This window comes from Dermacentor silvarum, chromosome 8 (genome assembly GCF_013339745.2).
Source record: "Dermacentor silvarum isolate Dsil-2018 chromosome 8, BIME_Dsil_1.4, whole genome shotgun sequence".
In the NCBI taxonomy this organism is placed as follows: Eukaryota; Metazoa; Arthropoda; class Arachnida; order Ixodida; family Ixodidae; genus Dermacentor; species Dermacentor silvarum.
The window spans coordinates 66221322-66238250 of record NC_051161.1 but is presented as its reverse complement, the minus strand read 5'-3'; the positions used below and the strand labels follow the sequence as shown (position 1 = coordinate 66238250).

Sequence of the window (16929 nt, the reverse complement as noted above, 5' to 3'; positions counted from 1 at the left end):
CCCTTAAGTTCATGTTTTCTATCGCAAAATCCCCTCTTCATTTGTGATGGGCTGCTCCAAAGCTTCTCTTGTCACATCGTCCAACCGTGTCATCAAGGAACAAAACTCACGTTAGAAAGGTCGATATCACTACGCTGCGAGCAAACAACGCACGATAGTACTCCGAAAACGTTCTAACAATTTCGTCAGTATCCTTAGTGATCACACCTGCACGTTCAATTCTACTATTTGCTGCCTTCGCGCATGCCACTTTTCCGCCCCCAACGCTCTTTTCGTCGGCGATTCTCCGCTTATCAGCCTTTCACTCTTGCGCGTATTAAGGCACCACGGTACCGTTCGGTATCGATAAGCTCCAGCTTGCGCTTCACCACTCGTATATCGTCCATAAATTCACCCGGTCTGAGCGATTCTTGATTAAGTAGCAGTTGAAGGTTCGTGCGTAGTGTTTTTTCTTGAAACCTTGCTTCTCTAGCTACTGCACTTGAACGTTCCAGTGCTTTTATTTAACCTGATTCTTAATAATTCCCATCTTTCTCCCCAAGGAATTTTGTTGTTTCCTTGAGTTTTTTAAATAAATCAGTTACTTGCTTCACAAAAACATCATCATTCATCAGCTTACAATTCAGTTTCCATAAATGCCAATTAAATTATTCCTTGAGTCTTCTCGACTTGCTATAGTAAATAAACTAAGCAGTGATCACTAAAGGAGACTGGCGTAGCATGATACTGTTGACACAAAGTATAATATCCAAAGACGCATATATTCTATCCAATCGGGCATGACTCGATCTTTGAAAATGAGTAAATTGGACGGTTCGCGTACCTTCCAAACATTGCCCTACATCTTCCATACCACCATCATTCACAATTTCTCTAAGAATAACAGTGCTTATGTCATTAAAATCTCGTCTGCTAGTTTTATCTACTGCAGAAAGCACACAGTTGAAATCACCGGCAATAATGACAAGTTTCTGGCAGTCCAGTATTGATTAACACGCTCGAAAAAGGTTCGCCTCTCTTCCGCATTGTTAGGTGCATACACACAAATCATACGCCACTCCTTAGCGGCAAAAAGAAAATCGCAGATGATGAGCCTCCCTGAGTCACAACTTAATGTCGCTTGTATTGATAAGCCCAAGCTCTGGCGCAAAAGAAGGCAACAACCTGCAGACGTCCCTACAGCATGGCTAACCACAGCGTCATAAGACAACGTAAAACGTCGAACCATGTTCCCAGTCTCTACTTCACCATCAACTTTAGTTTCCTGTATCGCCACAATGTCGAGGTCAAACTCGGTCACCAATCGGTACAGCTGACTGTTTTCGTTTAGACGCAAGCCCTCGGACGTTAATCGTCGCGATACGTAGCGATTTAGGAATAGAAGCCATAGTGACTATGAAGAAAGGCTGGGAATCGTGGTGGTACTCTCAGCAAAAAGCCGCATGCCAGGGCGTCGTGCCATGGCAGATCTTACGCTACGTTGGCGCTGTAGGCGGCGTTGCCGCCACACTTTACCGGTGGCCACGTTCGGTCGAGGTCTCAGTGAGGGCCGCCGAACGATAGCCGCCTTGGTTGGTGGTTGCCCTTCGCCGTCGGTGTTCGCCGTTGTCTCGTGGTATCCTCGTGAGCCCGCTTTGCTGCCACACCAGAGCTTGGTGCTTCTGTGACGTCCATACACGCGGACTTGTCCGCCTCGGCGTCTTCGGTAGCGTCCTCGGTTTCTTGTTAGGCTCAGCTTTCACATCCGTACCTTGGGAGAGGGTGGGAACTCTTCTTCGGAAGACTTGCTGTTGTCTGCCCCGTCTACCGTGGTCGGCCCAGAAGACGCCTCGATGCTTGAGGTTTGACCTCCCGCCGTTTCTTCGGCATCAGCTTCGTCCATGAGGTGCTCTGACGTGTCATCACCCCTCAAGGATCCTGCAGCACTTGCGTAGCTTTTCGCACATTGGGAGTCCTCATGGCCATACCGTCGGCAAAGCGCACAACGTGGCACCTGGCAGTCTCTGCGTATGCCCACTAGATTTGCAACGGAGGCAAAGTGGGGCCCTGCCTGGTACAACAATTAGCGCAGGTTCACCGGCCACCTTGATTTGGTGCGGTATGTCGTCGATCTTGAAACCCGGCCCCAACTTCAAGGTAACCGTACGGGTCGTAGAGCCCTTGTCGAGAACGCCATGCGCACGCCACTTTTCCCTTGACACGTCGACCACCTTCCCGTACGGCGATAGCGCGGCACGCACATCCTCGTCAGCAACACCATGGAGCAGCCAGTGAATCTTGAAGCGAATACCTCGGTCATTAGAGTCGACTATCAGGCACTGTGTTCTTTAACCTTCACGTCCTCGCAGCAAGTAGTTTCTCCGTAGCCGCAGCGTCCTTGAGGGTGATAGCCCAGACGTGGTTCATCTGTATGCCCCTAACGTGATAACGTCGGCCAGCACACCAAGATGAAGCAATGTGTCCCTGAAGTCTTCCACCTCTGTAGGGTCTAGCAGTACGTCAGCATGCATAAACACTGTGTTTTGCACAATTTTTCCTGTTGGCAGGTTCGGCAGAATAACTTGGTAATCTTCAGAAGCAGCAAAAAACCTGTTCCCGCGACCCGCTGGGGCCGCTGATACCGCTCCGACGGAGCGCGACATTCCGTGACCGTATCGCTCGAAAGCCGGAAAAGGAATGACCGCTCGGCCTCGCTACCACTGTTCTGCCGAGTGACGGTCGCGTGCGCTTTTTTGCCGAAGAACGCACGTAAAAAAAGCAACACAATATAGCAGCGGTGGGATTCGAACCCACGCCTCCGAGGAGACTGGTGCCTTAACCAGCGCCTTAGACCGCTCGGCCTCGCTACCACTGTTCTGCCGAGTGACGGTCGCGTGCGCTTTTTTGCCGAAGAACGCACGTAAAAAAAAGCAACACAATATAGCAGCGGTGGGATTCGAACCCACGTCTCCGAGGAGACTGGTGCCTTAAACCAGCGCCTTAGACCGCTCGCCTCGCTACCACTGTTCTGCCGAGTGACGGTTCGCGTGCGCTTTTTGCCGAAGAACGCACGTAAAAAAAGCAACACAATATAGCAGCGGTGGGATTCGAACCCACGCCTCCGAGGAGACTGGTGCCTTAAACCAGCGCCTTAGAACGCTCGGCCTCGCTACCACTGTTCTGCCGAGTGACGGTCGCGTGCGCTTTTTGCCGAAGAACGCACGTAAAAAAAGCAACACAATATAGCAGCGGTGGGATTCGAACCCCGCCTCCGAGGAGACTGGTGCCTTAAACCAGCGCCTTAGACCGCTCGGCCTCGCTACCACTGTTCTGCCGAGTGACGGTCGCGTGCGCTTTTGCCGAAGAACGCACGTAAAAAAAGCAACACAATATAGCAGCGGTGGGATTCGAACCCACGTCTCCGAGGAGACTGGTGCCTTAAACCAGCGCCTTAGACCGCTCGGCCTCGCTACCACTGTTCTGCCGAGTGACGGTCGCGTGCGCTTTTTGCCGAAGAACGCACGTAAAAAAAGCAACACAATATAGCAGCGGTGGGATTCGAACCCACGCCTCCGAGGAGACGGTGCCTTAAACCAGCGCCTTAGACCGCTCGGCCTCGCTACACTGTTCTGCCGAGTGACGGTCGCGTGCGCTTTTTGCCGAAGAACGCACGTAAAAAAAGCAACACAATATAGCAGCGGTGGGATTCGAACCCACGTCTCCGAGGAGACTGGTGCCTTAAACCAGCGCCTTAGACCGCTCGGCCTCGCTACCACTGTTCTGCCGAGTGACGGTCGCGTGCGCTTTTTGCCGAAGAACGCACGTAAAAAAAGTGACACAATATGGCAGCAGTGGGATTCGAGCCCACGCCTCCGAGGAGACTGGTGCCTAAAACCAGCGCCTTAGACCGCTCGGCCTCGCTACCACTGTTCTGCCGAGTGACGGTCGCGTGCGCTTTTTTGCCGAAGAACGCACGTAAAAAAAGCAACACAATATAGCAGCGGTGGGATTCGAACCACGTCTCCGAGGAGACTGGTGCCTTAAACCAGCGCCTTAGACCGCTCGGCCTCGCTACCACTGTTCTGCCGAGTGACGGTCGCGTGCGCTTTTTGCCGAAGAAACGCACGTAAAAAAAGCAACACAATATAGCAGCGGTGGGATTCGAACCCACGCCTCCGAGGAGACTGGTGCCTTAAACAGCGCCTTAGACCGCTCGGCCTCGCTACCACTGTTCTGCCGAGTGACGGTCGCGTGCGCGTTTTGCCGAAGAACGCACGTAAAAAAAGCAACACAATATAGCAGCGGTGGGATTCGAACCCACGTCCTCCGAGGAGACTGGTGCCTTAAACCAGCGCCTTAGACCGCTCGGCCCTCGCTACCACTGTTCTGCCGAGTGACGGTCGCGTGCGCTTTTTGCCGAAGAACGCACGTAAAAAAAGCAACACAATATAGCAGCGGTGGGATTCGAACCCACGCCTCCGAGGAGACTGGTGCCTTAAACCAGCGCCTTAGGACCGCTCGGCCTCGCTACCACTGTTCTGCCGAGTGACGGTCGCGTGCGCTTTTGCCGAAGAACGCACGTAAAAAAAGCAACACAATATAGCAGCGGTGGGATTCGAACCCACGTCTCCGAGGAGACTGGTGCCTTAAACCAGCGCCTTAGACCGCTCGGCCACGCTACCACTCTTTTTTTTTCTTTATTACCGGTAAGCAGCGGTACATAAGAATACCAACATAACTAAGATATGTACAAACACAGATGGACTTCTCATCTGTTAAGTATAAATAATAAGCACATGCAGCCTGTCATATTGTAACAGGCTTTGTTCAGAATTCCTTAAGATTGGCCAGGGGTTCCATCCTGGCCATCCAAGGTGGGGGACACTCTTGTGTTGCAACCACATCAAGAAAACGTCTTATTTGTTCCCGAAAATACACACGGGCTGGTCTTCTATCGGGATCGCAATAGAAGCCTGCCATGCGGGAGCGCCATATACAGTAGAGGCCAGTCAGCATAATCTGATCAAACGGTGTTCCGTCATCGTCGTCTATCGGCAAAAATCTGATGCCATGTGGGTCAAGAGGAAATTCTTTCTTTATTGTGCGCTGTAAAACATCCCATAAGTATACTCCTTCCCAGCAGTGTAAAAAAACATGGTCTATGGTTTCAGGTTGTTTGCAAATTATACACTGTGAGCCCCATGGCATGTAAAAGCCTCTTTCTTCTAGGAACGTTGCAACTGAAAGTGTACCTGTGTGTAGTTTGAAAAAGAAACTTTTCATACCTGGCGGTACCTGCATTCGTTTGACGCGTTTAAAAACATTCTGGCCTGGGCCTCGACTGTATATGGTTCTGTACAGAGGCGGGGGAAAAAGGCTGTCCATTATATCGTTGCGCAGCTTTTTCCTTGAGACATTAAACAAATATTCTTTCGAATACCGTACAGCAAGGAAACGAACACTGAATACAATTTCCCTGTAAAAACCAAACACTGCCGCTGGCACACCTTGGGAGCATACAATCAACTCTGGCAACAAGTGCGCGAGTCTAACTCTACAGACTGTTTGCAAAAAAGGATCATCGTTGTTCCGAAAGAAAATAAAACGTCCAACAAGTTGCCTAACAAACAGGTGGGCCAGCCCTAATCCTCCATCTTTCACCCGTCTGAACAAATTATTGCGACAACATCTCTCCCATCCGGAACCCCACACAAACACGGCAAAAACTCTGTGGAATTTCTGCACATTGACCCTGTTACAGAAAATGAATTGCATGACATACCATAGCTTAGCGACGAAAAACAAGTTGCATACAGTAGCCCTGGCAAATACTGAAAGGTATTTGGCCTTCCACGCCTCAGCCTTCTCTTTAGCACTTTTAAGCTGGTCCTGCCAGTACTCGTCACTCTGTTTGTAAGCTTCGAGTGGTGCGCCTAAGTACCTTACTGGCGTTGTTGACCACTTGACATTCGCATATAAAGCAGGAGCCTCAGGCCACTCTCCATGCCAAATACCGAGGCACTTGCTCCAGTTTACTCTACTACCTGTGATTTCACCGAAGTTTTTCACAACATTTATCGTCTGTAAAATGCTCTCCTTGTCTTTGCAACACACGGCTACGTCGTCAGCATAGGCCAGGAGTTTGACTTCTGACGCTTGCATCGTAAACCCATGAATACATTTGTTCTCAATGACTGCCAAACACAAACTCTCCAGATAAATACAGAACAAAAGTGGGCTGGCTGGGCAGCCTTGACGCACGGAACGTTGAATGCTGATGGGGGCCCCCAATGTCTTGTTAATTATAAGCTTAGTAGTGCCGTTCCGGTACGCCATGGCTACCCCGTCAGTAATTATGGACCCGACATTTATATGCTTAAGAATGGCAAATAAAATACTGTGAGCAACACAGTCAAAAGCTTTCTCCAAGTCAAGTTGAAGAATCGCAACTCGTGCCCTTAAGGCGTCACAACATTCCAAAATCGATCTCATTATGTGTACGTTCGTGTTAATGCTTCGTCCTTTGATTCCGCATGTTTGGTGCCGACCTACTATGGTTTCCATTACTGTTTGTAACCTGTCTGCGATTATCTTCATGAATATTTTGTAATCACTGTTGGTAAGTGATATTGGTCTGTACGATGTTACATGTTTCAGTTTCGCAGGCTGGTCAGTCTTAGGGATTAGTACAGTGTGCGCTTGCCCGAAAGAAAGTGGCAATGCGTTTACTTCATACGCTTCGTTAAACACGTCAGCGAGTAGAGGCGATAGATCTGATTTAAACAGTTTATAAAAATCGGCACAAAGGCCATCCGGACCGGGTGATTTTCCGGCTTTTAAATCTTCAATTGCTTGTTCAACTTCACGAGTTGATATCGGTGCCTCGAGCCTGTTCTTCGTCTCGTCGCTGAGTTGCGGCATACGCCCCAAAAACGCAGCTCTAAAGGCCTCTAGGTCAACAGTTCTCGATGCAAAAAGTTCTTGGAAGTGCTTGAAAAACGCTTGTGCTATCTCCTCACCGTCAGTTATTTCATTACTATCTACTTCAATAGTATCTATGTGATTGCGCCGCGCATGCGTTTTCTCCAGACCTAGCGCGCGTTTAGTTGGCGTTTCATCTGCTGTCAATGCCTCTGCCCTTGCGCGTATAATCGCTCCTCGATATCGCTCTTCATCGCATAGCTCCAATTTCGCTTTGATGCTGCGTAAATCGTCCTTGTATGCGCCCGGCTGGCTGCACTCTAAGGCCGTTAATTTTTCCAACACTGCCCTTAGTTCTTTCTCTTTAGCTCTTTCTTCGTACTTTATTTTACAGGATCGGTCGATGGCGGTTAACTTAATTCGTTGTTTAAAAATTTCCCATTTTTCAGTGATTTGCGCCACTTTGTTGTTTTCTACTTCCTTCAAGTGTTCTTGTACGTTGCATAGAAAAAGCTCGTCCTTTAACAATTTGGAATTCATTTTCCACATTTCCCACGTGAAAGTGTTGCCCTTTCCTTTGCGTCCAACACATGTCTTGACCAAACAGTGGTCGGTGAATGAAATAGGTATGACATCGTAGCTGCGACATATGGGTATAACATCTAGTGTCACGTATATCCTGTCAAGACGAGCATGACTATTGCCTTGGAAGTGCGTGTATTGAACCTGGCGTGTTCCGACTAGGCAATCAGCCACGTCGTCCAAGTCACACTCGCCTAATAGTTCACTGAGGACATGACAGCTTTTATCATTTCTTCTCTTGCCTGTTCTATCTCGATCGCTGAGTACACAATTAAAATCTCCCATAATAATGACTTTTCTATGCGCGCATATGTGTGCCTTTAACGCGGAAAAAAACATCTTGCGTTCATCGCATATATTGGGTGCATATATACATATCACCCGCCAAGAATCATTACCAACAGCAAAGTCGCAGTACACTAGTCTGCCAGAAGGACACGAAAAATAATTTTCGATCAATAGCCCGGGCAGCTTCTTAATAAATAAAATAACACCTGCCGACGCTCCTTTGGCATGGCTCACTACCGCGTAATACGAAGGCATAAACCTTAGCACCATGCCTCGGGTCTCTTCCTCCCCTTCGACTTTTGTCTCCTGCACGGCTAGAACGTCGAGGTCTTGGTCCACCATCATCCGGTACACTTGGCTTTGTTTACGCTTGGCGGCCAGACCTCTCACGTTTAGCGTGCCCAAGCTAAGCGTCGGGTTGGATGCCATTGCTACTACGGGAAAGAGAGAAAGGCCCGAGGCATCGTGCTCACCGCAACGTCTAGCCAGCGGCTAGACGCCCCCGGGACCGTCCGGTGGTCTGGCATGGTCCGTAGTCGGTGGTGGCTTGTCGCCCTCCTTCCTGTCCCGAGAGATGTTTGGACAGGGCTTGAAGCTGCTCCTTCTTATCATAGTTGACTTTGCAGGCGGCCCGTCGGCGTGATTCTTAGGAGTTGCTTTGCCGTCGGTGACGTCAAGCGGCCTTTTGAAGGCAGCGTTGCCGCTCACTTCCATAGCGTCGCTGTCTTGGGCCGAATCCCCACCTCCTGCGACGAACGTGGCGTCATCAGATACAAGGCGGTTTTCGCTGCCTTTCTCCAGTTCTTCTGAAGAACCTGATGACTCTTCTTTCTTTTCGGGGGTAACAAGGACGCCTTTCGTCTCTCCCTCTGTTTTTGTTGTCGCCTCCGCGTTGTTGGCGCTCACCTGGTCACCCGCCCCTTTGGCGGCGTCCTCGGCTTCAGCAGCATCCATTCTCATCTCTGCGGCGATTTCGCTTGCTGGTGGCCCCACGGCTGTGGCGTACGTGCGTACGCACTGATCTTCAGTGTGGCCAAAGTTACGGCATCGCGAGCATCGCGGCACTTTGCACTCGCGACGGACATGCCCTACACCCTTGCACCGTAGGCACTGCATTGGCCGTCCAGGCACCACGACAAGGGCCAGTTCACCTGCTACTCGGATTTGGTGCGGAAGGTCGTCAACTTTCATTCCGCTCTTCAGTTTCAGAAGAACAGTTCGAGACGTGGAATCCTTATCTCCGACGCCTTTGACGCGCCATCGTTCTCGCGTCACTTCAATGACCTTGCCAAAGGCTGCCAGCGCTGTCTTTACGTCTTCGTCCTCCACCCAGTACAGCAACCAATGAAGGCGAAGGCGTACCTGTTGGTCTTGAGGGTCGACGACTACGCAGCGACGCCCTTTCACGTTGAGTTCTTTCAATGCTAGCAGTTTCTTCGCCGCCTCGTCGTTCGAGAAGGTGACCGCCCAAACATGATTGATCTGGTAGGCACCAAGGGCCACGACTTCCGGTAGCAATCCAGTCGGGACGAGCACGTCTCGGAAGTCTTCGACCCTGTAGGGCCTTGCTCGCACGTCGCCATGCAAAAACACGGTGTTCTTTACAACAGGTCCCTTGGGCAGAGGTGGCAAAATAAACTGGTAGCTCACTTCCTCGTTCTCGATAAGCCTGTTACCGCGGCTGGTAGCCGCAAAAGCTGCTCCATCGGAGCCCATGATTCACACGTCCGCACAGCTCGGCTGCCGGAAGCAGAATGCGCTCACTGAGCTATGCCACCGCACAACTGATGCAGCGAAGGCGCGTGTGCATGAGTTCGCTTCAGACCCACAAAATGATTGCAAATAAAAAGATGAAGCAGCTACCGGGTTGAACCGGCCTTCGCGATCGCAGTTCATGCTCTCCACTGAGCTATGCACCCAGACAACATGAGAGCCGCGAAGGCGCGTCCTTGCCTTCAGACACAAAAATATTGCAAATAAACAAAAATATTAAGGGGGCACCCGTTTTGAACCGGGGGACCTCTCGGTGGCACTACCGACTATGCCCTCCGACAACTTCGATCGCCTCTCGGTTATGGGCCCAGCACGCTTCCACTGTTCCTGTTAATGCGCGTAAATTCGCATGTAATCAACGATTTAAGCTTCAGCGCGGAAGGAGGCGTCGTGCATGAGTCCGACACGGCATAATTTGCAACAAAAAACGCGCTGATTAGATGATGAAAAAATAATATCTCTAGCAGAGGGCATCCACGGACCTCTCCCCAGCACGCTTCCACTGCGGTTTACTTGAACCGGGACCGGAAAGGAGGCGTCGTGCATGGGTCCGATTCACGGCATACAATATTGCACGATGAAATAACGCGCTGATTAGATGCTCTAGCAGAGCGAATGGTTATAGGCCCAGCACGCTCCACTGCGCCACCACTGTTATGCGCTAAATTCGCACAATTTGTAACAACGATTTAAGCTCTTAAAGCGCGGAAGGAGGCGTCGTGCATGAGTCCGATTCACGGCACAACTGAAATAACGCGATGATTAGCAAAATGCGAGGCGCGATCCACGGACCTCTCGGTTCCCAGCACGCTGCCACTCTGCGCCACTATGCGGTAAATTCGCACACATTTGTAACAACATTCAGACGTCGTGCATGAGTCGATTCACGGCATACAATATTGCACGCCGACATGAAATAAACGCGCTGATAGATATTTCTGTAAAATGTGAAAATGATATCTCTAGGAGAGCGTGGTTTCGATCCACGGACCTCTCGGTTAGGGCCAGCACGCTTCCACTGCACCCGGCGCGTAAATTCGCACACATTTGTTGATTTAAGCTTCTTAACCGGGGACGTCGTGCATGGGTCCGATCTACGCACGCCGATCTGATTAGATATTTCAGTCTCTAGATGGTTTCGATCACGGACCTCTCGGTATGGGCCCAGCACGCTCTACCACGGTTAATGAAATTCGCACACTAATAAACGATGCCCCGGAAAGGAGGCGTCGTGCATGAGTCCGATCACGGCATTTTGCACGCCGACATTAACGCGCTGATTAGATATTTCTGTATTTCTCATGGTTTCGATCCACGGACATACATTCCACTGCGCCACTCAACACGGAACCCAACATAAAAAATGCTAAAAGCGCCAACCAATAGCTTGTTGACGCGGCACGACTAAAAGGGCTTTAATGACACTAGGTCATTAAGTACGGGAAACCATGTTGGCTGTTCATCTTTTGATTGGTACACATCACGCATATAGGCAATACTTTCAATGAAGTTTTCCCTTACCGTTCTTACAACAGGTTCTGCATGTTGAATGCCATTCTGGTTTCCAGATACTATGCAGGCTTAATACCATGAACATGTCATATGGTACGCCTCATCATTGTTTACGGGAAGAAAATGAATCCCTATGGTGTGAGGGGCAAATCCTTTTCAGCGTTCTCTGGAGAATGTCCAATGAAATATAGAATCATAACAGTCCAGGAATATATGGATTACTGTTTCAGGCTTCCGGCATAAAAGGCAATCAGCTGACCAATGGAACAAAAAAACCCTTTTCCTGCAGCCAAGGTTGACTGGGAGCGTACCACTATGGAAGTAGAAAAAGAAAGTTTTCACAGACGGTCGAACCGGCATTCTTTTAACTCTTTTTAAAACGTCCCTACCCGCACTGACAAAAAACATGTTCGATAAAGAGGCACTGGAAGCCTGACGTCACGTAGATCTTTATCCAGTTGTTTCTTTTGATACGAAGGTGAGATAATCTAACGAGAAACGTACTTTAAGATTTGAAAGCGCTTAAAACTTCGCGTAGATACCCGCACAAACTACTTCCTGTAACCCCACCCGAAGACACAATAAACTCAGGAATGGCGCTGTGCAATCTCACTTGAAGCACTGCACGCAAAAAGGGTCGTGTGGTCCGCAAAAATATAAACCTTGAGACATCTGCCTCAGAAAAGATGGGCTAAGCCACGCCCTCCCCTTTTCAGGGAGTGAAACAAGTTTAGTCGGCTCGTGCGCTCCATGTTGAATTCCATACAAATACTGCAAGGATCCTGTGAAATTTTTGCACACTAGCTCGATGACATAGCAATCACCTGCAACACATACCAAATTCGTGCAACAAGGAACGTATTGCAAATCGTTGACCTAGTAAATATGGATAAATTTTTTCCTCCCCATTTGGTGGTTTTCGTGCGCACCCGTTCAATCTCTTCTTTCCCAATATTCTGAAGGATCATCATACCAGTTAAAGGTGCTCCTAGATATTTTTGGGGCGAGGACTGTCCACTGTAGGTTTTCAAAGACATTGGGCTTCTCATCCCAGCTTCCATGCCAGAAACCTTTACACTTCTCCAGTTAACAACGCTTCCAGACATTTTGCAAAACGTTCGAGCTTGTTGAACAGTTTCGCTAACACTTTCCTTGTCCCCACAAAAGACGGCAACATCATCTGCATACGAGAGAATTTCACTTCACTCGTCATTAAGCGGAATCCCCTTATTTTGTCACTGTGTATCACTTTAAGCAAAAGGCTCCAAGTAAATTGCGAAGAGAAGTGACGAAGCCCGGACATCCTTGCTTTATACTTCTACAAATTTTAATTTCCCCAAGAGCTGTTTGTTTACTATCAAGTTCGTGCTACACTCTTCATAACATAGTTTCAATCCTTCTAGTATAATGTTGCCAACATTCACATGCTCTAGAATAGAGAAAAGCACACTGTGTACAACACGATCGAAGGCCTTCTCCAAGTCAAGTTGCATCATTGCCACTCTGCCTTCCCATGCATCGCAACACTCAAGAATACTTCTTGCCACATGTATATTATTCAGTATCGACCGGCCTCTTATGCCACATGTTTGATGTGGGCCTACTATTGATGTCATCACTGACTGCAAACTTCTTGCTAACACTTTCATAAATATTTGTAGTCGACATTTAACAAACTTATGGGGCGGTACGATCTTACTGAGAGAAGCTTAAAGGGTCGTTGGTTTTCGGAATCAGGACGGTATGGGTTTTCCGGAAAGATGGTGGCATATATTGTACTTTCATAAGCCTCCGCTAAGAACATGGGTCTAAAACAGCCTGCTAGTTCAGGCTTAAATGCATTATTAGAAAGCCGCGCCTAGGCCATCAGGTCCTGGCGCTTTTCCATGTTTCAATTCATCAATTGCTCTTTCGATGTCACTGAAGGGAATGGGTTCCTCAAGAACGGTTTTTACGTCCTCATCTAGCCCGGCATTAAAGGCAGATATTCCATGTCAAACCAGCTTCCACTAGTCCTTTGCAGCTCAACAACTCTCGGTAGTGTGCGTGAAGGCACGCTGTATTGTATCACTATCGCTACTACGTACGTCACCATCAATTTCTTTTATTTCATTTTGTGACGCGTATCTTTTCTCTGCGGTCAAAGCCCTTCTTGTGGGCGTTTCCCCCAGCCACAAATGCTCTGCGCGCGCACGTATGACAGTGACCCTTTATATCTCTGCGACATCAAGGATTTCAAGCTCATTTTTTACGTCCTTATCTCATTTGACAACTCGCCTGGCTGTGCGCATTTTATCGACACATTTTGTTCAGCTACTTTCGGAGTTCATTTTCCTTCTTTTTTCATATAGCGTAATATAGAGCCCTTTTCAATGGCTGTTATTTTAAAGTCCTGTTTAAATTCTTCCCACATCGTTATGAACCCTCCGGATTCACAAGCAAGCATCTCTCGCTAAACGAAACGTTTACAAACTCGAGAAAGGTTGCATCGTCCAGAAGCTTGACATTGAATGTCCATAAGTCCCAATTGAAAGATCGGTTTTCTTTTCGTTTGCCAAGGGAGAACATAACGAGACTATGGTCACTGAAAGATACGTGGCTCACATCATAGCCACTGCACAACGGAACCAGTCTCGCTGATACATATGCTCGATCTAATCGAGCGTGACTGCCCCTTTGGAAATGCGTAAACACAGTCTGCATTCCACCAGCGAAAACATAGCACCAACATCCTCTAATTCATGCTCTTGGACTGCTGCGAGCAAAAAAAGCGCACTGTGATCACGAACTAGCGAGTAGCTATTGCGGTCTTCCGTAAAACAACACAGTTGAAATCTGCCCGCAAGATGAACTAGCGCTCAGGATTATTTATACCTTTCTAGATTGTTCAAGAGTAAGTCGCAGGCGTTTCTCTTTCGTTATTTGGGTCGTATTAGGCAATTGCCGCCATTCAGGCATCCAGAGCGAGAAATCACACACGACCTCCTTCGGAGCCTTCATGACAAACAAGTACAGATTGCACAACAGTTTCTAAAGATTTCCGCAATAGCAAAACGCAGCCACCGGAATTACCGACAGCGTGAGAAACGCAAGCATTGTATCGAGCTCTAAATGGTTCGAGCATTCGATCCGTTCGTTCTTCACTTTCAATTTTTGTTTCCTGTAGAGCGACTATGTCCAAATCATTGTCGTGCAATAACCGGCTGACCTGGTACTGCCGCCTTCTGGCCCCGAGGCCTCGGACATTAAGCGTACCAATGCGTAGTGCTATTTTTGATTTTGAATCAAAAGGCAGACTTCCAACTATAGCCCTGAAGCAATTGTCTCTGCTTGTCATCAACGAGTATTATTTTGACCGCATACACATTTATACGGACGGTTCCACCATTTCCAACAGCTCTTCCGGAGCAGTAGTTATTCCATCGGACGCCGTCACTTTGCAATTTAAATACTCGCACAACACCACGTCTACAACCGCAGAACTTGCGGCTCTTCAAGGTGCACTCAATTACGTGCTCCAGCAGCCTCCAAATCGTTGGGCCATTTTCAGTGATTCTAAAGCAGCTCTACAATCTCTGCAGTTTTCCCTACGACAAGCGTTACACGAGCAGCTAGTGCACGAAATTAGGTACGCTCACCATCACGCTCTCGAAGAAGGACACGATATTGTATTTCAATGGTTACCGGGCCATTGCGGAATTGTTGGCAACGACAGCGCAGATGAAGCAGCACGCTCGGCTCATCACAAACATCAGCTTTCCTATACCTCTCTCAAGAACGGATGCTGCACGTCAACTTCAATCGAGCTCGCCATATGACACTTCTGCGATGGAATTCACCGGGCTTCACCAGCTCACGTTTGCATTCTCTTGACCCTAACTTGCGACTTCGCCTACCACCTTCTCCCGTCGTGAAACAACTTTACTGTGTCGCATGTGGTTGGGTGTCGCATTTACCAACGCCTATTCGTTCCTAATAGGGATGGCCAACAGTGCGGCGTGCAATTTGTGCGGGTGCGACGAGACTCTCGAGCACCTTCTGTGTCACTGTCCATCTTTTGACACTCAACGACGTATTCTCCAAGCTAAACTCAACCTGTTAGACAACAGAACGTTCTCGGAAGAAAAGATTCTTGGGCCATGGCCTATGCATTCTTGCATGCTAAAGGCCACAAAAGCCCTTCTGCAGTTCGTGAAGAGTACTGGATTGTACGAACGCCTGTGACAGCGGAGATTCTTCTCTGACTGTCTCTGCGAATGACTGACTCCAATTTTTTTTTCTCTCTTTATCTATTCTTCCCCTTTCCCCCTCCCCATGTGTAGGGTAGCGGCACGTCCTTGGTTAACCTCCCTACCTTCCCTCTTCGTTTTTTTCTCTCTCTCTTGATTTTGAATCCATCCTTGTTTTGTTGTTTATTCCGAAAGAGAGAACTGGGCCTCTAGGTTAACTAAATCCTTGCATTTTGCCGATGCAGTAGTGCGAGAACCTTTCATAATAACAAAAAACAAAGACGGCCACACTTTACCAATGTAGAGAGTCCGTCCCTCACCTTGCACAACAGCATCTCGACGACGCCCTCGTTATTACGGGGGCGCCTTCGTTACCGTCGGATGGGAATCCGGCGGAACGTTAGGCTTTGGTTTAAAGGATGAACGGCGGTACGGAATGTCTTTCTGGGTGGCTCCTGCACCTTCTCACTGAACCGTCGTCGCCGTCGGAGACTTGCCCGTGGGGCCGCTTCGCAGACGAGCTGCTTGCGACGTCCATGTCTTCTTCGTCATACCCGGTGAGGGCGGAGCGGTGTCAGGGGCGTCTTTGCCCACGCACGTTGGGGTGGCCGTTTCCTGCTGTACACATGGCACATCACCATTTTCACTTTGAACACTTTTCACATTCTCTCCTTCGGAAGTTTCAACTGCTGGAGATATAGGCTCGCTGACCTTGTCTCCCTCTGCCTCCGCCGCGTCCACCTCGTCCATGATGTGCTCTGCGGGGTCCTCCCGGCTCCTTTGGCTGGCCACGCTCGCGTAGGTCTTAGCGCACTGGCTATCATCATGTCCGAAGCGCCGACACAGCTTGCACCTTGGGACGCGGCAATCTCGGCGAATATGCCCTGTTCGCTGGCACCGCAGACAAAGCGGCGGCCTTCCAGGTACAACAACAAGGGCCATAATGCCAGACACTCGTAGCTGGTGTGGCAGGTCGTCCAAAGTAAGGCCAGCCTTTAGTTGCAGACTAACCGTCCGTGTTGAAGAGCCCTTATCGCCGAGTATTGGTACACGCCAATGCTCTCTGCAAACATCCGTCACCTTCCCATACGCTGCGAAAGCGGTGCGCACGTCTTCATCAGGCATGTGGTAAAGCAGCCAATAAAGCCTTAGGCGCACAGTATGGGTGCTCGGATCTATCACGAGGCAGCGGTGATTCTTGACAGTCAGGTCGGTGACTGCGAGCAACTTTTTCATTCCTTCCGCATTCTTGAAGGTCACCGCCCATACGTGATTCATCTGAAACGCCCCCAAGGCAACCACCTCGGGAAGCAATTCCAGACGATTCAAAGTGTCTCGGAAGTCCTCAGCTCGAAAAGGCCTGGCTTTCACGCAGCCGTGAAGGAATAAAGTATTTAAAACAGAAGAACCTGATGGCAGTTGAGGCAAAATAATGTCATAGTCTTTAGACTCCTGGGCATCTGTCCTGTTTCCGCGGCCCTGCTGGGCCGCATTCGCTGCTCCAAAGGAGCTCGACATTACACGACCGTACACTACGGTGGCCGAAAGTGGAAATACTGAGCTATGCCCCCGACAACTGAGATGCAGCGAAGGCGCGTTCCTATGCGCTTCAGACACAAAAATATTGCAAATAAAAAAATGATGA

The 16929-nt window shown here is 49.2% G+C and overlaps 2 non-coding genes across 2 annotated transcripts; both read right to left on the bottom strand.

Moving 5' to 3' along the window:
• Positions 1–4428: 4428 nt before the first annotated feature.
• Trnal-aag (transfer RNA leucine (anticodon AAG)) lies at positions 4429–4511 on the bottom strand. The gene has a single exon. It is a non-coding gene; the product is annotated as a tRNA-Leu (tRNA).
• Positions 4512–4579: 68 nt separating this feature from the next.
• On the bottom strand, positions 4580–4661 carry Trnal-aag (transfer RNA leucine (anticodon AAG)). The gene has a single exon. It is a non-coding gene; the product is annotated as a tRNA-Leu (tRNA).
• Between the last annotated feature and the right edge of the window lie 12268 nt (positions 4662–16929).